At 44.1% G+C, this 22,734-nt stretch overlaps 1 protein-coding gene across 1 annotated transcript in view; it reads right to left on the bottom strand.

The window, feature by feature from the left end:
- The window catches only part of SESTD1 (SEC14 and spectrin domain containing 1), a 96,995-nt gene extending 77,256 nt beyond the window's left edge, over positions 1-19,739 (bottom strand). Inside the window, exon 1 of the mRNA XM_081095257.1 lies at positions 19,475-19,739. The gene's annotated coding sequence lies outside the window, so the exon portion shown is untranslated. The remainder of the gene's footprint in view (positions 1-19,474) is intronic.
- Between the last annotated feature and the right edge of the window lie 2,995 nt (positions 19,740-22,734).

The following is a 22,734-nucleotide window of genomic DNA, read 5'->3' as shown; positions in this document are numbered from 1 at the left end:
AAAATTAATGAAGATCTCTATGAGATAATATGATTTGTTAAGTGAAAAAAGCAAACTGCAAAAGAACGCTTGCAGTGGTCTACTTTCTATGCAGTAAAGAGGAAAAAAAATTATATATATATATATATATATATATAGAGAGAGAGAGAGAGAGAGAGAGAGAGAGAGAGAGAGAGACATTCATCTGCTCATTCTGTGCAGAGAAACAAAAGATAGATAAATCAGAAACTAGACTAACTGCCTAGAGGAAGTATGGGAAAATGGTGAAAAGCATCGGGGATTGGAAAAGGAGTAGAAGAGATGGAGGGATGACTAACACTTCTCTGAGTATAGCTTTCTGTGTAGTTCTCACTTTTGTAACCATGATAATGTTTCACATACTCAAAGATTTATAACAAGGATGAAAGGGTAAAAAAACCTAAAACAGAAATCAAACAGAAAGAAATGTCTCTAATGGAATTTCAAATGACAACCATAACTACACTAAAGGATGAGGTAGGAAGAGAGAACAAACCCAAGTGGCTTTTGAGCACAGTATTTTTAGTTCGTACTCTCAGGCTGTAAGCAAAAAGTAAAAAGCATAAGTAAATACAGAATTCCAATAAATGGGTTTGTGTTTTTTAATAGTGTTAAGGGATTAGCGCTTCTGAATTACAGTGCTTTCTGTGTATTCTGATATTCAGCAAGTAAGTAAATAAAGTGAATCATGGGAGCCAGACTTCTGTAAAGAAGGGAGTTACTAATACAGGATGAGACAAATGTAGGTTACAGTTGCTCATATGGAAAATAATACAATAACTAAATAATAATACAAGAATAAACTGTTTTGCATACTCACAACTGTAAATCTACTTTTGCCCTACTTGCCCCACCCTGTATAAGGAGAGGCTAGAATGAACGCATAATGATAGTTGAAAGAGAAAAAATTAATATGTACTCATAGTTTTTAGTACATATAGATATGGATATGTTTGTGTGTCCCCTATCTCTGTCCTCTAAGAAGGTGCTGATGGTTAATTTTATATGTCAATAGGCCAGAATGCCAGATATTTTATTAAAATTATTCTGAAGGTTTCTTCAAGGGTGTTTTTGAATGAGATTAATATTTTAATCAGTAGAGTAAAGCAGATTACTCTCCATACTGTGCACGAGCCTCATCCAATCAGTTGAAGAACAAAAACATTGACCCTCCCCTGGTAAGAGAGTTCTCTAGTAGACTGCCCTCAAGCTCATCCTGTCTGATATTCTAAGAGCTGGACCACGTTACCCCCAGGGTCTACTGCCTCCGGCCCACCCTACAGACTATACTTGCCAGCCTCCACAACCACATGAGCCAATTCCTTATGATAAATCTCCTTAATATAGCCGATTGGTTCTACTTCTCTGAAGAACCCTGACTAATAAAATGGCTTAAATTCAATGACCTCTTAGCAGCAATGAGCATATGTGCCTTGATCTATATTTCTAAATACTATTCCCATTAAAAAGAATGAGGGCTGCTTGAAAAACTGGTATTCCAAGTTGGGTGGGGAAAGCAGAAGATGACTCTTGACCATCTTTTGCCAGAATATAAGGCAGTGCTGAAAAATGTATAAGTACATGTCAAAAGGACACAGAATAATATAAGATCATATGTTAAAACTAATGGATAAAGAAATTATGAAAAATAGGATATCAAGAGTCTCAAAGTATCTTCCGAAAAGATACTTCTTACCTAATAACAAACATGTAAATTGACCGTCCCTCCAATACGCTCACCAGACAATCAGGAGAGCATGTAAATTAACCCAACAAAGATGGCGGTTAATTTGCATACGTACGCCAAAGTGGCAGAGCAAACGACTGAAGGCTCCAGCTGGAGCAGCGACAACTGAAGGCTGCGGCCAGAGCAAAGGCCTGGGTCCCGGGTGCCGGAGGAAAACAGCCGGCAGCCAGGGGAAGGGAAGGCCTATTGCATGAATCTCTTCATGCAACGGGCCTCTAGTATTAATTATAAAAGAAAAGTAAGTAATTTTACAGTAGGGAGACCTGGAGGACACCATCATTACCAAGTGATAAAAATTTACATCACTAGTATTGCAACAACAATAGCATGAACCTCCAGACATGACTCACTGATACATTGCTGTAGTATTCCAGCCAAAAATGCATGATCTGAATCTAATCAGGAGGAAACATCAGACAAACTCAAATGGTGCAATACTTCTAAAAAACAGCTCACCTGCATTCTCCAAAAATGTCATATCATGAAACATAAAGAAAGACAAAGGACATGTTCCAGATTAAAGAAGAATAAAGAAGTAGGACAAATAAAAGTAATGCATGGTCCTAGACTAGATACTATCCCAGGCAAGAAGATTCTCATTTAATCAAACGGCATCAGAAAATTTAGAAAATTTGGATAAAGGTGATACAGTATTGCATCAATGTTAATATCCTAACTTTGATGATTATACTTTGACTATATAAGAAAATATGCTTGATTTGGGAGAAATGCACAATGAAGTATTTAGGGACAAAGGGACATAATGTCTACAAATTACTCTCAAATGGTTCAGAAATAAAATAATATTTATTACTTCATGAAAAGCAAATGTGGTAAAAAGTTAACATTTGGCTAAAATGAGATGAAAGTATTAAGAATTCTTTGAATTATTTTAATAACTTTTTCATAAGTCTGCAATTATTTCAACTTAAAATTTGGTAAAATGATAGTATTTGATAAGCTTTGCTACATTAATCCCCAGCATGACATGTACCCACACACATTATAAAAACCAAAGCGAAAAACCTAAGAGAGACGTTGAAGTTATCCTTTTCCTATACCCTCTGTATCAGTATAAATGCCACAGAATGCCGACTCTATCCTTTTCTCTTCCACAGCACTATTGCCTCCATTACTGTATAACAAGTATGTCAAACTCGCGGGTTGTGGGCCACATGTGGCCCCACAATGAATATTTTTGCATCCCAGCAAATATAACAGTATGTAAGAAACGTTTTAATAAAAATTTCATAACTTAATTTTTATAATATCCTGTTATACACAATTATTAATAACAAACTACAATGTTCACTAATGACTGATTACTATAATCGTGTTGCATTCATTTCCCTTACGCGCAGGCGCACCATTTCTCTCCACTAATACTAGCAGGGACTATTTTAGTAGCCAATTGCCACATCATTAGTCTTGGACTGACTTGTTTGGTGTGCGCAACAGGAAATATTTCGCTTTCAGAGAACAAAAAAAAAAAAAGGTTTATTTGCATTACGCTTATTAATTTGTGCAGTTATTCAGTGTCTGGTAAGTTCATGTTCAAGAAAAAATATTAATTTTTATTAAAATATTCTATTATTTTAGGTTAACAATTACTCATTTATTTCAGCCCTTTGAATTCAGCATGTCTCAATCAAAATAAACCTATGTTTCTATGAAAATTGAAGCTCTTGTTTTTTTGCAGCCCACATAAACTTTTGCGGCCCAAATAAACTTATTTGGCCCGTGTTAGCCTTTGAGTTTGACATGCTTGCTGTAAAACCTCTAAAAGTTTTCCCTATTCCAGACACCCCTCTTTCACATACTTGCAAAATTAACTACCTCACTAGTCTAAAATCCTGAATGGTCCTCCATGGCCACCTGTTCTGCAAGAGTTGTCTATTTCATGTCCTTCTCATCAAAAAAAAACCAAAAAAAAACAAAAAAAAACAAAAACAAAAAACAAAAAACAAAAACAAAAACAAGTGCAGTTCTCTCAACCTACAATGCTTTGCATTGTTTGTGTTCTAGCATATCCTGCTATCTCTGGTTAGCTAGTCAAAGAAATTCCTTAGTCTTTGAACTGTAGCTTAGCTTCACCTTCTCTGTGAAACCTTCCCTGACACAACACTCTTTGTCTCTTCCTTCTTAGTCCTCCTATTTTATCTTACACTATCTCTATTACACTTACCACTCAGTATATAACTTAGCTGAGCGGGGATTCATTGATAGAATGAGCCAAGTCATATTTACTTGTGTTATTTTTACATATTTGTTAATTACTTTTTTTTTTCAAGTATAGCTTACTTTCAATATTATTTTGTATTGGTCTCAGGTGTACACACAGTAGTTAAGCAACATATACTTTACAAAGTATTCCCCCTGATATTTCCAGTACCCACTGGCACCATACATAATTATTCCAATATAACTGACTATATTCCCTATGCTGTATTTACACTCCCATGACTATCTTATAACTACCAATTTGTATTTCTTAATCCCTTCAACTCTTTCACCCAGTCCCCCAAATCCCCTCCCCTTCTCTGGCAACCACCACTGGGCTCGCTGTGTCTGAGTATGTTTCAATTTTGATTATTATAGACTATATTTCTAAGCATAAACTTTAGCATATGTTAAAAGTATATGCTATGGCCCTGACCGGTTTGGCTCAGTGGATAGAGCGTCAGCCTGCGGACTCAAGGGTCCCGGGTTCGATTCCAGTCAAGGGCATGTACCTTGTTGCGGGCACATCCCCAGTGGGGAGTGTGCAGGAGGCAGCTGATCGATGTTTCTCTCTCATCGATGTTTCTAGCTCTCTGTCCCTCTCCCTTCCTCTCTGTAAAAAATCAATAAAATATATTTTTTTAAAAAGTATATGCTATGGAAGGTCAGGGACTGAGTCAATTTTACTTTCTATTGTATGTCTGTCCCTTTCCTACAAGTGCCAAGTACGACTGCCTGAGTTCGTTTGGAGGTATTTTAAGTGGTAAATTTTATACAAATTTATTTTCTTTAGGAATAGGAAAGTAATTATTTTCCGGAATAAGTAGTGATAATCAGACATGTGTGCTATACACTTGCTTTCATGTCTGGGGGGGTACAGAAACTTCCTCCTAAGCCCTGCTCCCCAGAGACAAGAGTCCCTGGGAGTTGACACTTTTACTCTCTAGCCAGAAGGACAGGGATACAACCATGCATACAAATTTTAAAATTATTCCAGCCCTAGCTGGTTTGGCTCAGTGGATAGAGCCTTGGCCTGCAGACTGAAGGGTCCCAGGTTCGATTCTGGTCAAGGGCACATGCCTGGGTTGTGGGCTGGATCCCCAGCAGGGGGCGTGCAGGAGGCAGCTGATCAATGATTCTCTCTCATCATTGATGTTTCTATATCTCTCTCCCTCTCCCTTCTTCACTGAAATCAATATAAATATATATATTTTTAAAATATTCCCTAAGTATAATGATACTAATAAGTCCCTAGAAAACTATTGGCATGATGAAAAAGAATGCTTTATCTTGATCTTCCCTTAAAACTTTTATGACCATTAATTAAATTCCTTCAAAATTCTTAGATTCCTTAAAAATATATATTAAATAAAGCATTATACTTACAGTATATGCTACATTTAGGAAAATCTGACAAGCAATTTGATAATAATCCACTAACTCTCCCCATCATTCATTAAAATTAACTTAAAAGTATCAGCTCTTTTGATAGTTTCAGTCATGGCAGTTTCTATAGAAACTGGAAACTTATCACTTAGTAAATGACTAACTGCAAGAAAAAAAAAGTCAGTGTCATTTTATAATTCTTAGTGTATTTTGCTTATAGAAGTCACATATAACAAACCAAACTGAAGAAGTGTTCCTAAAATAAAGAAGGAACTAGAACACCTTATTTCTTCTTCCTCAGAGGAAAGACTTTGTTCTCACAAAAGTTAATTGAATTCTTGTCTTTGATCCCTTTTTTCTCTGTTCTCTATCAACTGACCTCTTTTCTCTTGCCTCGTCCTCTAACATGCCCTTCTTTCCTTAGCCCTAACAACTTTTATTATTGAAACTAAGAGTCCTGTCAAGCTCTTAAGTTGAATACACTACCTACTTGATGCCAAATGTCTACCAATCTATCTACACTAATAAAAGAGAAAAATGGTAATTGGCGTACGACGATACCCTTTTCATTGGCTAATCAGGGCTATATGCAAATTAACTGCCAACTATGATTGGCAGTTAACTGCCAACAAGATGGCGGCTAATTTGCATATGTAGGCACAATGCAGGGAGGCGAAAGGGAAAGCAGGAAGAAGCCCCCTGCCACTGACAGTAATCGGAAACCCAGGGGGGAGCTAAGAGCTGGGGGGCAGGGCAAAGGTGGCCCTGGGGACACATTTGCCCTGCCCCCCAGCCATGATCGGAGAATCAGGCGCCTTTGCCGCCCTGGCCAGTGATAGCAGGAAGTAGGGGTGGAGCCAGCGATGGGAGCTGGGCACGGTCAAAGCTGGCAGTCCCGGGAGCTAGGGGTCCCTTGCCTGGGCCTAAAGCGGAGCCCACGATCGCGGGGCCGCTGCAGCTGCGGGTCCCCGCTGCCCGAGCCGGACGCCTAGGCCAGAGGCGTTAGGCCTGGGCAGGGGCGGAGCCTGCAACCGCGGGGAGCTGGGGGTCCCCTGCCCAGGCCTGACACCTCTGCCGGAGGCCTCAGGCCTGGTCAAGAGGCCGATCCGGTGATTGGTGATCGGAGGGTGATGAGGGTCAACTCCTCTGGCCGAGGCATCAGGCCTGGGCGGGGGGCTGAGCCAGGGATTGGGGGGATATGATGGTCCCCTTGCCCAGGCCTGAAGCCTGGGTCAGAGGCGTCAGGCTTGGGCGGGGGGGTGGAGCAAGTGATCAGAGGGAGATGGGGGTCCCCTGCCCAGGCATGATTCCTGGGCCAGAGGCTTCAGGCCTGGGCTGGGGGCAGAACCAGTGATGGGGGGAAATGAGGGTCCCCTGCCCAGGCCTGACACCTCTGTCAGAGGCGTCAGGCCTGGGCAAGGGGCCGATCCTGCGATTGGAGGGTGATGGGGGTCAACGCCTGAGGGCTCCCAGTATGTGAGAGGGGGCAGGCTGGGCTGAGGGACACTCCCCCCAACACACACACACACACACACACACACACACACACACACCCAGTGCACGAATTTCATGCACCGGGCCCCTAGTATATATATAAAAGGCTAAGCAACCATCAGACCGGTAGCTATGATGCGCACTGACCACCAAGGGGCAGATGCTCAACGCAGGAGCCACCAAGGTGCAGTGACTTGGCAGCGGCAGTTGTCAGGTGATGCACCGCAGAACCAGAGAGGAGGGAGCCCAATTCCGGGTGTGTCACCTGAGAACCATCCTCTCACAATCTGGGAACCCTCGGGGGATGTCAGCTGGTTTCAGCCCGATCCCCACAGGCCAGGCTAAGTGTCCCCACATGCCAGAGGGACCCCGCACACTCTGCAGATGTCCTTCAAGCCAAGGCACTGCCCCAGGTGCGGCCAGGTGGGGAGGTTAGCTCCAGGGCATGTCCGGCCCATCTCCCCCAATCCTGCCCTCTGGCCACCTTCTAATTAATTTCCTTTCAATGTGCATGAATCTGTGCACCGGGGCACTAGTTTTATAAAACATTCCAGAGCACTGTGTTTACTAATCACTACCAATGTCTGATTTCTCTGCTATAGTAGCAAAGTCTTTTTTCACAAGTAGTTAGTATACTGTATCCTTACTCTGTATCTCAGTGCTTGACAAAATGCAAATGTTCAGTCAAACAGCATTAATTTAATTTTTAAAAACTCTACGTGGACTGTATAATAAAATGCTATATTATCTGCACTGTTCCTGCAACCATCTTATTTAAAAAATTGATAATTAAAATAAATCTTTAAAAGAATATTCTTCGACTCAGTAATTTTAAGTGGCCTAAAGAAATATTATTTTCATAAAACGTCTTCTCGCCCTCGCTGGCTTGGCTCAGTGGATAGAGTGTCAGCCTGCAGACTGAAGAGTTGCCGGTTCAATTCCAGCCGGGGGCACATGCCCAGGTTGCAGGCCCAATCCCCGATTGAGGGTGTGCGATCCCCCAGAAGGGGGTGTGCAGGAGGCAGCTGATCAATGGTTCTCTCTCATCACTGGTGTTTCTATCTCTCTCTCCCTCTCCCTTCCTCTCTGAAATCAATAAAAATATATTTTTAAAAAAAGACAAAAAAAGTCTTCTCTTTGCAAACCAGATTCAATTTTTAATTGTCACCTAAAGTTAACCATGGTGTCCAGTATGAGCCTGCACAACAGATGTAAATTATAAAACTACCTCTCTTCTACCAACATTCTTATTTCCTTACTATCTGATCTCAGCCAAGTAGTAAGGAGAAAAGGAATAACTATCTACTTAAATGATTCACATTTAAGGTGTAGGTAACTGATAGGCTTAAATATTTTCAACAATGTACAAAAGCAGGTTAACAAAAATGGCATTTTAACAGAAATAATATGTTTAAAATAGAATTAAACTGCAATCCAAGTGTTGTTACGATACTAGTATCAGCTCCATCTCACCACAACTCAAGATATGTGTCTGGTTAGCTGCCTATTCTATTTGAAATATTTGAAATAGAGCTTTTATTTGTGAGTAAAGATAATCCATGATCTGGTAATAATTGTAAAAACCTGTATTTGTCATTTTAGCTGCCTCTAAGCTTCCCTTTCTCCCGCCTTCTAAGTTCTCTACCACCCCAGGTTACCTTTCATACCTCCTGCCCCCAAGAGGCCACAGTCTTCCAGTTTCCCCTATCAAAACAGAAAAGAACTTAAACAAGAACTGCACTCAGTCTTTTAACAGACTTGCTTTGTGGTTGAAGGCACCTAGAAGAAATGTTCACCTTTTGTTTTGACTTGGTTTAACTGAGGGTGTACGAGCTTTGTTTTTATTTTGCTGAGTCCACTAGGAAATTGTTTTAGTAATGATAAGACTAGGAGAGCTGGGTCAAAAGAGTTGACTAATAGGTAGGTTACTTGAGCTCTCCTTTGCCTTCTCCTCTCTTAACTTTATTGTTAGGAAGCTAAGAATCTCATATTCCACTGATCCAGATTCCATGTTCATGGTGTCTACTTCCTTTTCCTGGTTTAATATCCCCTTCCTTCTTTCAGAATGGGGACATTGTGTATCTCCTCCTCCCCTCCAACCCCCAGCAGGCTATTCTCATGCCCCGGAGTTCTTGAAGCCTCTGGCATGTGAGGGAACAGGGTGCATATAATTCATGAGTGGCTAGGCTGAGCTCATGGACTCCTCCAAAGTGAAATCCAAACAAAAGACCATCATGCCCACTACACCCCAACCAGCTAATGTAAAAGTAAGATTCAGCATTTTTGTTTTTTACAGTGTGGCTGAGAAGAGGGTTGGAAGGGGGTAGTTTAATGGTAACAGACATTAAACAGTATCCTGTATAATAAAAGGCTAATATGCAAACAGCAGAACGACCGGTCGCTATGATGCACACGGACCACCAGAGGGCAGATGCTCAACGCAGGAGCTGCCCCTGGTGGTCAGTGCGCTCCCAGAGCCAACCTCCTATGGTCCCTCCCTCCACACAACCTCCTACAGCCCTGATCCACCCTGATTGCTGGCCAGGCCAAGGGACCCCACCAGGCCTCTAGTAATATATACAAAGTTATTCATTGCAGTATCATAGTAAAGTCAAAATCATCCTATATAATAAAGAGGTAATATGCAAATTGCCCATCACTCCAACACACAATATGGCCGCCCCCATGTGGACACAAGATGGCCGGCAGGGGAGGGCAGTTGTGGGCGATCAGGCCAGCAGGGGAGGGCATTTGGGAGGGACCAGGCCTGAAAGGGAGGGCAGTTGGGGACAATCAGGCCTGTAGAGAAAGCAGTTAGGAGTGACCAGCCTGGCAAGGGAGGGAAGTTAGGGGTGACCAAGCCGGCAGAGGAGGACAGTTGGGGGGGACGCAGGCCAGCAGAGGAGGGCAGTTGGGGGCAATCGGGCTGGCAGGGGAGCAGTTAGGCAATGGTCAGGCTGGCAGGGGAGTGGTTAGGGGGTGATCAGGCTGGCAGGCAGAAGCGGTTAGGGGCAATCAGGCAGGCAGGCAGGCAAGCGGTTGGGAGCCAGCAGTCCTGGATTGTGAGAGGGTAAACCGGCAGTTGGACATCTCCCGAGGGGTCCCAGACTGGAGAGGGTACAGACTGGGCTGAGGCACACACACATAACCCCCCCCCCCTTGCACGAATTTCATGCACCGGGCCTCTAGTCATAATAATAATAACAAACACCTACTTAGCACTTAGTATAGTGACACTGTTCTAAACACTTTACACATACATTTTCTCATTTGATCCTCCCAACAAACAATCCTAGGAGGTAGTTACTATCAACAGCCCTGTTGTACAGATTGAGAAACTAAGAGGTCAAGTGAGTGTAGCCCAAGATCACAGAACTAGTGTGGAGCCAGGATGTGAATCTAGGTACTGTAGTTCCAGAGCCTATTTCCTTACCTGTTAGGATGTACTAAACCATCTAAATACATATCAACTAAAGGCCCAGTGCATGAAAATTCATGCACTGGAGGGGGGGGGGGGTCCCTCAACCTGGCCTGCCCCCTCTCACAGTCCGGGAGCCCTCAGGGGCGGGAGGCAACCCGGCAATCAGGGGAAGGCAACACCTCTGCAGACCTCTGCAGCTGCCACTGCCAGCAGCACAAGCCTCAGCTGGCCCTGGTTACCTGAGCTTTGGGCGGCCCTAGGCGGCTGGGCAGCCAACATGCGCCTCAGGCCGGCCCTGTGCGGCTGGGGGGCTGAGGGCGGGTCTGGCCACACCATGCGATGCCGCCCCCCTGGCTGGGCTGATAGGACTATGGGACTCCAGCAGCAGGTGCAAGGAGCGGCCTGACCTGCCTGAGGATGGGTCCAGCCACACCACGCGCCTACCACCCCCCTGGTGGGACTGAAAGGACTGGGGGACTCCAGCAGGGCTGAGGGGACTGGGCGCCGCCATCTTGTGGCTATGGGCACCACCATCTTTGTGATGGTGTGATGGTCAATTTGCATATTCCTTCTTTATTACATACGATAAGAGAGTGCTTGAATAAAATAAATAGTACACCCATCTAAAGGAATATTACATTTTTTAAAAAGAAAGTTCCTTTAATTCCCCCTTCCACTTTGAGGATAGGATGAACTTAGTAAATCACTTCACAAAATAAAGTATGTAAAAGGAAAAATAGTAACCTTACAGTGGAGAAACCTCACAAACACGACCTTGACCAAGTGATCTAAGTTAACATCACCAGTAATGTCATTAATATATCCGGCACTCCCTCACATGACATGATGAGAAGGGCAATTCAACTTACTTCCAAAAATCCATAGCCCCATTCTAATCATCAGACAAACCCAAGTTCAGAGATGTCCTACAGAATATCTGACCAGGACTTCTCAAAACTGTCAAGGTCATAAAAATAATCTGAACAGATTGGGAAACTATCAGAGGGGACTAAGGAGACAGGACAACTAAACACAAATGTGGTATTCTGGATGGGATTGTGGAGGAAGGCTGCCCACACCTCCTTCTTCACTTTTCCCACCGACTTCATTTCTGCTTAACACACTGCAGACATTTCACTGCAGCTGAACCAATCTGACTGCCAACCCCCCGAAATAACCAGCTTGTTTCCCAAATCCACATCTCACCTGGCAAAACCTAACTCTAAACTTAAAAAGTCACTCACCCATTGTACTATCCAGTATCCTGTATATTTTATCTGTAATTGGGATGGCAAACACTGGCCATCAATATTCCTACACCCATGACAACAACATTGCTCAATGATCACACTAGCCCTTCCCACTAAATCCACACGGTGCCTCTAACTACTTCTTAAGACAGTGTTCCATTCAGCCATCATTATCAATCAAAGCTGGCCCATGAAATAAACCCATTGCCATATATGGTCTCTCCTATATTAATCTGTTTGCCTTGATATGTTCCTCCATGAATTTCATGTATAATTATTTATATATACCCCTATCTTGTCCTGAAAAGGATTAATGAGACTTGTAAGATTACATGAACCATAAAAGTTAATAAATTAAACAATAAAAGCAAAAGAATAAAGAAGACCCCAACAATGATGCCAAGCCAAGGATAAGCAAAATGCAAAGCATAAAGCCTGTATGCCCACTCTGGGGTGTTCCACAAGCCTGGCTCTGGCTTTCTAACAGCCATCACAAAAAGAAGAACCCAGTCCATAATCCAGGAGATAAACAGCAAAGTACAGAAAAGAGGAACTATTCTTGGTATTTATTCCAAACAGTCCTTTTTTGTACAGCAAAGAGAACACTATAGAATGAACAAGATATACAAGACACACAACTGCCAGTTTTCAAAGGGCTGGGTTACTCTGACAGTATCCATCAGGAGAGACCTATGGTATTTAACAAAGCCCAATGCAGTTAAAGTGATTGTACAAAGAGCAAGTGCAAGTTTTAAAAATCTCTGTGTCCTTTCACTTGTGTTCTCCTTCATTGCCTCCCAAACTAAAAATATACTCTTTGAAGACAAGAATCATGTTTTCTACCTCTTACATATAACTCACCACACTTTGTATTCTGTAAAAAAAAAAAAAAAAGTAGTCTTCAATACCAGTGAGAATTTCCACAGTGCAATTCCAGTCACTCTGGTAAAAATTCTCTATCCTAAACATAGGAATTCCCACTTCTAATCAACAGAATAAAAATGATAACTGAAGCCTTAACAGAACTACTAAACCTTCTATACTATTACTGAATCACAATTTATTTTGCAATATCCCAAGGCATTTTTTTTTGGGGGGGGGGGGTTGCATATCTCTAGCACAAGGCTTGCAGAAAATGCAAAATCAATATCACAGAATCTGATCAAATAAAATAAAACCCATAGTAATAGCTTTGGCAACCCCTATCAAAGGAAAGACAATATCACTATCTTTCAAGAATATAATCAATCAATAGCTCTTTACAAACCAGCTGACAAAGGCAGGTTCATTTTTTTAAACAACTCTGCAAGTCTGCTAGTGGATAATGAATTATAATGTAGATTTTCCCCTACTTCTTTCCAAGAGTCTATAGTTTCAGTAAATGCCAAACTGCCATAGAACTGTACTTCTCACCTCTTCCATACACACATTCTCTCTCTCTCTCTCTCTCTCTCTCTCTCTCTCTCTCTCTCTCACACACACACACACACACACACACACACCCATCAAACAAGCTCGTATTTCCCTTTATGACAACTACCTACTCCCTCTCCTTCACCTGGTCAAAGCAGAAATGCAATGAAGACTCATAAATTATTTAAGTAAAGTGGTTATAAGAAACATACATATTAAAAAACTTAAATTACTACTCTTAAGCACAGGCATTAGGACACATTAACAATCCTCTATTTGTATTTGATTAATGGAAATCATTAATAAATTAGTAGCCTAATCATACATTGGTTTAGCTCTTTTATACACTTAGTGTTTCAGTTTGCAGTGTTCTCTCCATTTGGTATTCGCTGTATGTAGACACATCCTATCATCCCAGGAGGGGAGTGCTATAATGAATAAAAGAACATGGACGGGACTGGGGGGCAGGAGAAGAGGGTGGACACCCAGTGGACTTCAGAAAATCGAATTCCTGCACCTGTTTCTTCATCTATTAAAATGGGAAATGACAAATTATCTGTACGTGGGAGGATTATTGGGAAGATTAAATGAAGATTTGTTAAATCTTTTATATGCCTAATAAATGCATATAAAATAGATTCTCAATAAGCGGTGGTTCTCTTACTCTCTTTTTACAGGTAAGGAAATAGAAGAAGGTGAGCAGGCATCTTGTCCAAGGCCAATGGCAAGTAAGTGCAATACACAGGCTAAATGTCTGATTTAGGGCCTAATGTCCTTTCTACTACACCATGCAGTCTTGAAATAGCAGAACCCAACACCTCATGCTCATCAATGTTAGGCACTCAACACATGCAAAAAAAATGTTTTTTAACAATCTGAATACCTATTAAATACCAGGCATTATACTAATATCTTTCCTCATACTTACCCTATAAAGTAAGTGCATTTATCCAATTTTACAGAGAGAGATTAACTTGTCCAAAGTCACAAGGCTAACAAGTGATAATCCAAGATTAATCCAGGTCTGTTTACTCCAGTACTTTTCCCCACTATCCTGCCCCAAAAACATGCAGGTATTTAGAAATCACTGTTTTCCAAAATTAAGTTTTAAATAGCCTGGAAATGTTTATAGATTCTTCCAACTTATTAGTAGAATCATCCCTATAGCTCCACCATTCTTTCTCCTTAAATTTGTTCTTGGTAGATGAAACAATTTATAGTAATTAAGGTGACAAATTTACATTTATAGTTTAGTGTTATTTTTTCACTTTTATTAGATGCAACTTCATATATTGTCTCACATCTCTAATATTTCCAAGATTCCTGTGAGGTTGGAACCATTACCATTTTACAGAATAGAAAACAGACGTTTGAAGAGGGTAATTTGCCAAAAGTATACAACTAGTAAGTGTAGGACTTTACTCTGGATCTCTCTAAGAGAAAAGTGCACATACTTCTGCATCCATTGGCTCATTTAATCATTTGCATTTGTCACCTTATCAGAGCTGAGAGAAGTGTGTATGGAAGGATTCCTTCACCAAATATGTAATAGAAAATAAGGTCTAAAACATGATATAACAATAAAAACAGGAAAAATGAGAAACGTTGTCATGGATTTCTTCCTTCACCAAGGTTTTCAGATGATTTCTAAAAGATGTTTACAGGGCAGATATTTTCAACTACTCCAGACAACAGAGAAAATGGGGATAGTTTACCAATTCATTCTTAATAGCTGGCTTAATTTTGACACCAAAACCAGGCAAGAATAGCAAACTAAAAAGCAAACAAATATTATGCTTATCTTTTCTGATTATAGATGCAAAAGTCTTAATATATTTGAGTGAAAAACAAAGGATATATGTAGAATGACCCCATCTGTAAAAGAAAAACTATTGTGTATACACACACATGTATGTGGGTATGGCTGGATATATAAATGTATATTTGTACTTATGTACACATAAATGCAAAGATATAGGTTTGTAATATAAATCTCAAACTGTTAATAATGATTACCTTGGAGTGAAAGAAATAAAGAGGACAAGTAAATGGGAGATTTTCAACTTTAACTCTACATACCGATACATTATTTGAATTTTTATAACTAACATATATGTTTGACAATTAAAATACATAAATGAGTAACAGGGCCTAAATATTAACTTGCTGTTATCTCCTCTACTTGTTATAGCAAAAATTAATTCTTTTACCCACTCATTGGGCATTCCTTTATTTAACAAATACTCAGAGTACAACTCTTGTTTGGACATTGAGCTTAGAGTAAGTGCTTGTGCCAGCAGGTACTTAGAACCTATTTTTGTTGTTGTTGTTGTTGTTCATCCTCACCCGAGGATATTTTTCCACTGATTTTTAGAGAGAGTGGAAGGGAGGGGATGAGACAGAGAGAAAACATTGACATGAGAGAGACACATCCACTGCTGCCTCCCGAATGAGCCCCGACCAGCACCAGGGATCGAGCCTGCAAGCTAGGTACATGCCCTTGACCGGAATCGAACCCGGGAACCTTCAGTCCACGGGCCCACGCTCCAACCACTGAGTCAAACTGGCTAGGAACCTACTTTTTTAAACCCAGGATGGAACAACACTTACTTCCTTCCATAACATACAGTGTTGAGTTTTAAATCAAGTTCTAATTTTTAACATATTAGTTTTTAGGTCATATGCCAGGGTTAAGAAATACTTTCTTTTTCTGGAATTTAGACTACCTTTATTCTAAAAGAGTGTAACAGATAATTTGTATTGTTTTGTGTATTTTTTTTCCAATAAAAAAAATGTATTTGTATTTATTCATTAAACAAAGGTTAGAGTCCCTGGTATGTGACAGGCACTATGTTGGACAATGAACATGCAAAGATGAATACATAACTTGTGGACTCTACCCTCTGGGAGTTGAGAATTCTGCATATGTCTGATCCAAACTAGTACACAAAAACTGAAGCATATACCCTAGTGATCCTGCACTTCAAAGTGAAACTGGCAAGACACTTAGTTCAAAAATAAAAGCTAATTTCAGTTTAATCCAGAAAAACGTTAATGTTTATGAAAAATGTGAACCTGTCCAATCACTTTAATATTAAAGGGAGAAAACAGAGAACATGAAGCTGCCGGAGAAGAGAAAGAAAGCCCCATGTCCCAGTGATTAGTGGGTTCTAGGATTAGCTATGACACTAAGAAGCTGGGACTAGGTTTAACTGCTCTGTTTCCCCACAGGAAATATGCAAATCATATCCACCTTATTAGGACAGAGAGAAAAAATTTAGTTGAGAAAGCATAACAAAATCTGGTGAATATGAGGCACTGTGGCCGTTAACACCTGCTTTTTGTTGTTGATTTATTTATTTATTATGCCCCCACTTTGGCAATGATTAGCCAAGCAAATCTGCAAAGACAATTTGAGTTCTGTATGTGCCCCACAAAGTGGAAAGAATGCAGGAAGTGGAGTCAGAAGACCTAAGTTTATATTCACACCATTATTCTTACTAACTTTATAAGGTTTTCAAGAAGGAGCAAATTACTTAACCTCTTTGCACCTTACTTTCCTAGCAGTAAAACAGAAACAAATCTATCTTACAGTATTATTTCGAAGACTAAATAAGAAAATACATGTGAAAACAAGCAGAAATTATTATAAATCAAATAGACATTTTTCCAAAGAAGATACACAAATGGCCAATGAGAACAGGAACAGATGTTCAACATCATTAACCATTAGGGCATTAGGGCAATGCAAATGAAAACCAGATACCCCCTCCCAGTAGAATGACTATTCTAGACAACGTTTAACAAGTGTTGGAGAAAATGGAACCCTCAAACTTCGTTGGTGAGATTGCAAAACGGTACGGCAGCTATGAAAAAGCTTAGCAGTTCCTCAAGAGGTTAAACAGAGCTACCATGACTCAGTAATACCACATCGAAGTATTCACCCAACAGAACAGAAAACCTATGTCCACACACACTTATAAATAAGTGTTCATAGAAGCATTACTCATAATAGTAAAAAAGTGGAAATGTGGTATATCCATATAATGGAATATTATTCATCCATGAAAAGGAATGACGTATTGATATATGCGTAATACAGAGAGCCACATACTTTATGATTCCGTTTATATGAAATGTCCAGAAAAGGCAAATCCACAGATACTGAAGTAGATAAGTGATTGCCAAATGCAGGAGAGAGAGAATAGGAATAATAGCCAATTGGTTTGGGGGTGTCTTTTCGGGATCATGAAAATATTCTTGAATTAGAGATGTTTGTCCTACTTTATGAATATAATAACGCCACTGAACACTAAGTGGAGTCTAAAGTATATGAGTTTTATCTCGATAAAAGAAAATGATTTCGCCCTAACCGGTTTGGCTCAGTGGATAGAGCGTTGGCCAGGTTCAATTCTGGTCAAGGCCATGTACCTTGGTTGCCAGCACATCCCCAGTAGGGGGTGTGCAGGAGGCAGCTGATCAATGTTTCTCTGTCATCAATGTTTCTAACTCTCTATCCCTCTCCCTTCCTCTCTAAAAAATCAATAAAATACATTTTTTTTAAAAAAGAAAATGATTTCATAAATTTAAGTTTCTGTTACTTTTCATTAGTAAATATCCTACTTTTCTCAAGAGACTGTTCCTATTGCTAATAACAGCTAGGAAAGCTCTTTGAAGTTCAATGTTACACGGATAAATGGTATCCTTAGTGAAGTCAAACTACTAATTATGCCAGAGAAACTTTCTCCAGATCATATTAATTTGGTATAATTTTATTTCTTCAAAAGAAAAGTCCTTATTAATATCAAGTGTGTTTTTAGGAAGTAGAAAAGAGCTTCAAGGAGTCTTTATTAAGCACATGAAAAACAGGACAAAATGTAATCTTTTCTGCTTTTTAAATTAGTAGACATTTAGTTTTCAGATATGCCTGTCAAACAAAAACCCAAATAAATGAATTTGCAACCTCTACCACTTCACATGTTCTGCATTTTGCTGTCAGACTTCTAGGTCCATCCATCATCAGCTCCTAATCTCATCCACCAATGATTCCTTCCAGCTATTATTCACAGGGGTGCTTGGCAAACTCTTTAAATCCAATCAATGCACCCCCTAATGTGTGGGTATTTACAGAGCAGGCCCACTTTTCAAGGTTAGATTGTTTGAATAAACATACAGCAAAATTATTTCCTGGAATTTTGGATGCACAAACAATCTACAGAGTTGTGTAATGCTTTCTTAAGTCCTTTGGGAATATTTTAATGTATTTGGTCATGGGGTGAAAAGCAAGTCACCAACTTCTGTCCACATAAAGCTTCCTGGTTCTAGAACAAAGAAGTATTTTATTGCTCACAGCAAAAGGAAGATACCTTCCTTCTATTTAGTATTGTGATACCAAAATAGCACACCAGTGAAACCAGATAGGTGAGAGCATGACCCAAGGTGCGTAAACAAAGATAAACCTCCTTTATTATGTATTCTACCTTGGGGAGGCTGAAAAAAGTTTCTCGCACCTAAGAAAATAAGGTTCGTTAAGCCAAAGAAAACCATATGGATTCATATTTTCCAACACAGGGGGTATTCTGAGTGGCGATTTTAACGGAAGGTTTGCCAACCTTTGCTAGAATGCGTGGTGGGTATGGTTGGCACAGACAGAATGTGAAGGGAGAGGTGACCTGTCAAATCGCCGCTATCAAGTTACTCCCTCGCCAGCACTTCCAACTTGCAGGGTGAGGTCTGTGTACCAGAGAGATGTCAAAGCGCCAAGGGAACCGGGGGCTGTCCAAGCCGTGCATCCCAGGGCGGGATCCCTCCCGCACCCTCAGGGGCCGCCCGACCACACCGCGGGTCCAGCATGCGCCCACCTGACACACAGAAAACAAACACATAACAGGAGGTCCTGGCTGGAGAGCCTGGCCCCCTCCCTTTGTGGCTCCCCCAAAGGCTGAGGGATGTCAGCCTGCTGCAGGCCGGCGGAAGCCGAGCCGCTCTCCGCGAGGGAGGCGTCCGGAGCCTCGCGCAGCCCGGGGACCCGGAGCCGGCGTCCCCCACCCACCGGGCGGGCCGGTCGCCGGCCACACAAAGGAGCCAGCGGCGGGCGCTGGGCGCGGGGACTCGCCCCGGAGCGGGCGCCACCTCGGGCCCCGCACACCGGAAAATACGGATGGACGCCTAGACCTGTTGCACGATTCGGGTCCCTGACACCCAGACACGAAGAAGGGCGCTCAGCAGGGGAGGCGCCGGCGGCCGGGGCTTGGCGGGCCGCAGCCGCACCCCGCAGGCGGCGCGGAGGCGGTGGCGGGGACCGCCCGCCCGGCTGCCCACCTCGGGCGCTTTGTCTGCGGCAGCGGCGGCGGCGGGGGCTGCGGGCGGGGGCGCCCTTCCCTGCGCCGCGCGGCCCGCGGGGGGAGAAAGCCGGGCCCGCCGCCGCCTCCACCCGCCCGCGCCCGCCGCCGCCGCCGCCGCCGCCGCAGGGCCTGCACCCTCCCCCCGCCCGGGCCGCCCGGGCCACACGGCGGCCACACTCACCTGGCCGGCGCTGGCGCTGCGGACCGGCTCTCCCCGGCGGCGGGAGAGGACGCGGGGACGCCGACGGGACACCGGAGGGAGGAGGGCGAGGCGGGAGGAGGCGGGCTGGGGGCGGGGCGGGCGCGGGCGGCGGCGGCGCGCAGGGCTCCAGCCGCTCGTGGCAAAGCGTGTCCAGCCCCTGCGTGCGTCAGGCGAGGGGCGGCGGCGCAGGCGGCCCGGCGACCTCCGAGACCCGCGGTCCGACCCGCGTCCGCCCGACCCCGCACGCGCCGGGGTAGCGGCTGCGCGGAGACCCCGCCCAGCTGGGCAGGGGGCGGGGCCGGGAGCGCCTGGGCGGGTGGGGGTTGGGGGCGGCGCGAGGAGGGGGCCGCTGTGCACCCCAGGACCGTGCGTCCAGGTGGGAGCGGCCGAGCCGGCAATGCGGGTCCTGGGAGGAGCACTGGACTCAGAGTCAGGAAGGACCCGTCTACTTGACCCCTTGGCATGTGTTTTCTCTCCTCATCCTGCAATGTGCAGTCGGCTCAAGTATGTGGGGTGCAGTTTTTCAAAATTCTAACATTGACATTCTCCTTTTTTGGGGGGTTGGGGGGGAATTCCTTTTCTCCCAAGTACCTACCGCCAGGAAATGCCTGGAGAGGGTCCCCCCCACCTAACCCTGCCTGTGATGTGCTGAAGGGTGAAGGCACCTGGCAAGGTGGGCACAGAATGGGTTGAGGCCTTTGTTTTTCCTTGAGGATCCTCCCACTGGACAGTCCAAAATGGCCCTCTGACACGGGCTACTTCCCCATCTCCACCAACTCCGGTTATTTTTTTCTCCAAGGTACTGTTGAAAGGCGCGCCGCCCGCCTCTCCGGGCGGTGCGGGAGGAAGAGTCTGGCTGCTGGCTCTGGGATCCCTCCGCGCCCGCCATGGGGCCTGGCCTCCCCGGAGCGGATCCGGGTGTCCGGACCGGCTGCGTGGTGGCCGGCGGCGGGCCGAGGGGTGGGGGCCGGGCAGCGACCGACCACGGGGGAGGTCATGGGAGCGGTCATGGTCAAGCCTCACCGCTTGGCTCTTTCCTCCCTCCCCCCGTGGTCGGCTCCCCGCTTGCCCATGCTGGGGCTGAGGGTCCATGCGGCCCTCGGGGCCCGGTCAGGGGGACCAGGGCCTGCGTGGGCCGGCCACCGGGCCCCATGGGGGGGGGGGGGGGCGTTGGCTCCCCGGCCCACGGCGGGAGCCCGGCGCAGGCTGCCACCTGCCCGCTGCCCCCCGGACCGGGCCGGTGCAGCGGCGGTAGCGGAGTGGGGCGCGTGCCCTAGCTCCGGGAGGCCGCCATGCTGCAGTGCACCGGCCCCATGGCCGGGCCTGCTCCGGGCGGATGCCGCTCCTCCCGGGCTGGGCCGCCCAGACGCGCTGGAGTCCCAGTCTGCCCGCGGGCCAGCTGCAGGTGCTATGCGGGAGGGCCATCCTGCCTTGTGGCGCGTTCGAGCGGCAGCAGCAGGAGCCGGGCAAGGACTGCGCCCTCCATCTTGCCTTGGGTCCTCCATCTTGGGACAGAGCCACGTGTGCCCTCCGTCTTGCCTTGGGTCCTCCATTTTGGGACGGTGCCATGTGCTTCTTCCCGGAAGACACCGCTGCTAGCCACACCCAGGATTTCTCTGGACTGACCAATAATAATCAAGGGAAGTACACGCCATCACTATGACTGACTCGCACCTGGCCAATCGGCGGGACCCATAGTCCCCTCTCCTGCCCTCACTCCACCCCCCTTTAAAACCCCCTGTCCCATCAGGTCTCGCTCTCTCTCGGCCACTGGAGCTTACCGTTGCATCGGTGAGTGTGGCAGGGGAGCCAAACCTAGGTTTGAAAATAAATGACTCTTTGCTTTTGCATCGGATTGACTGGCTCCCTGAAGGTCTTGGGAACTTTGAAATCTGGGCACAACACTGTCTTCATGGTCTCTATTCTTCTAATTTTATTGCGCAAGTCATTTTTATGTCATTTCCTGAATTCGGTTCAAAAGAGTCATCAACTAATACAAACTCAGGGCAGCCCTGTGTTCCCAATTCCGGGCATTCCATATTACTCACTCTGCTACTCACTTCACTGTCACCTAATTCCATGACGGAAATCTCGCCATTCCAACAACCAGGCCACGAAATTTATCTCTACTAAAGTTCTCTAATTTAAAATATCATGGATGGATTCTTCCTCTTGTAATTCTGTGACTAATAAGCTGTCTCCACTACTTCAGCCTCTTTGCCAGTCTTCAGTTGGTCAAGCCTTTCTAATTTCACTTCTGCTTCTGTCGCATATCACTGGGAGAGAATGCTCCAAAAACAGAGGCTGCCTCTTGAACATCTTTCGGAGGCTCTCCACCCGGACAACTAGAATCAAGTTAATTACTACGATGTACAGGTCCTTTTGTGATCCGATCCCTAGACCTCTTGAGCTCCAGCTCTCACTCCCACCACATGTCACACACCAAGTGCACAGGCTCTGTCTCTGCGCCTGAGTATATTTTCCCCATCTGAAATCCATCCCTCATTTAACCAGGTGAACCTCCTCCTACCATCATTCAAAAGATAGCGCAGCATTTCCTCTTTGGAATCTTCCCTGACTTCCCCTCCTTTCACCACACCCACATCCTCACCCTATACACTTAGGCTGAATTACATATGCTTTCCTTTCTGTTTTCAGAGAGCTTTGTATCTATTCTCTGTGACAATCATTAGCACTCCCTTTTGGCCCATTGTTTTGCCTGGTGGTCTTTTCTTACTAGACTGTGAGTTCCTTAAAAGGATAGAGATTTTTGAATACTTCATGTTTGGCTCCCAGACTGTGCACACAGCTCAGCTCTAAGAAGGTTCTTTTTAAATATTTGTTGAAGTGTTGATGTCGTTATTCATTTCAACACATACATGTTGGGCATCTACTCAGCAAGAGGGAAATACAGCACAAGCCATAGTCCCTGCCCTCCTTAGCCTTCCACAGCATTCTGTTCTCTTTTGCTAGATAGCTTTCTCTGCTTATCATTTTAAACCCTCTCCTACTGCCACTCACATTCTTTGCTTGTTTTAATAAAGCAAGAGCATGCCAAATAACTCATATTAGGAATTCACAAAACATCCCTGCCCTTCCTCTTTCCATACCCTCTAGTTCCACACTTTATTACCCAGATATTAGATAAGGGTAACTGCTGCAGCAGAAAAAAATGTTAGATTGTAAGTGCAGAGAATGAACTTTGGGTGCTGTAGTTATCTTCTAATAACCACAGAGAA

The sequence above is a fragment of the Myotis nattereri genome (genome assembly GCF_964212035.1).
Source record: "Myotis nattereri genome assembly, chromosome: 7".
In the NCBI taxonomy this organism is placed as follows: domain Eukaryota; kingdom Metazoa; phylum Chordata; class Mammalia; order Chiroptera; family Vespertilionidae; genus Myotis; species Myotis nattereri.
The sequence above is the reverse complement of the archived record's forward strand: the minus strand, read 5'-3'. Positions and strand labels throughout refer to the sequence as shown.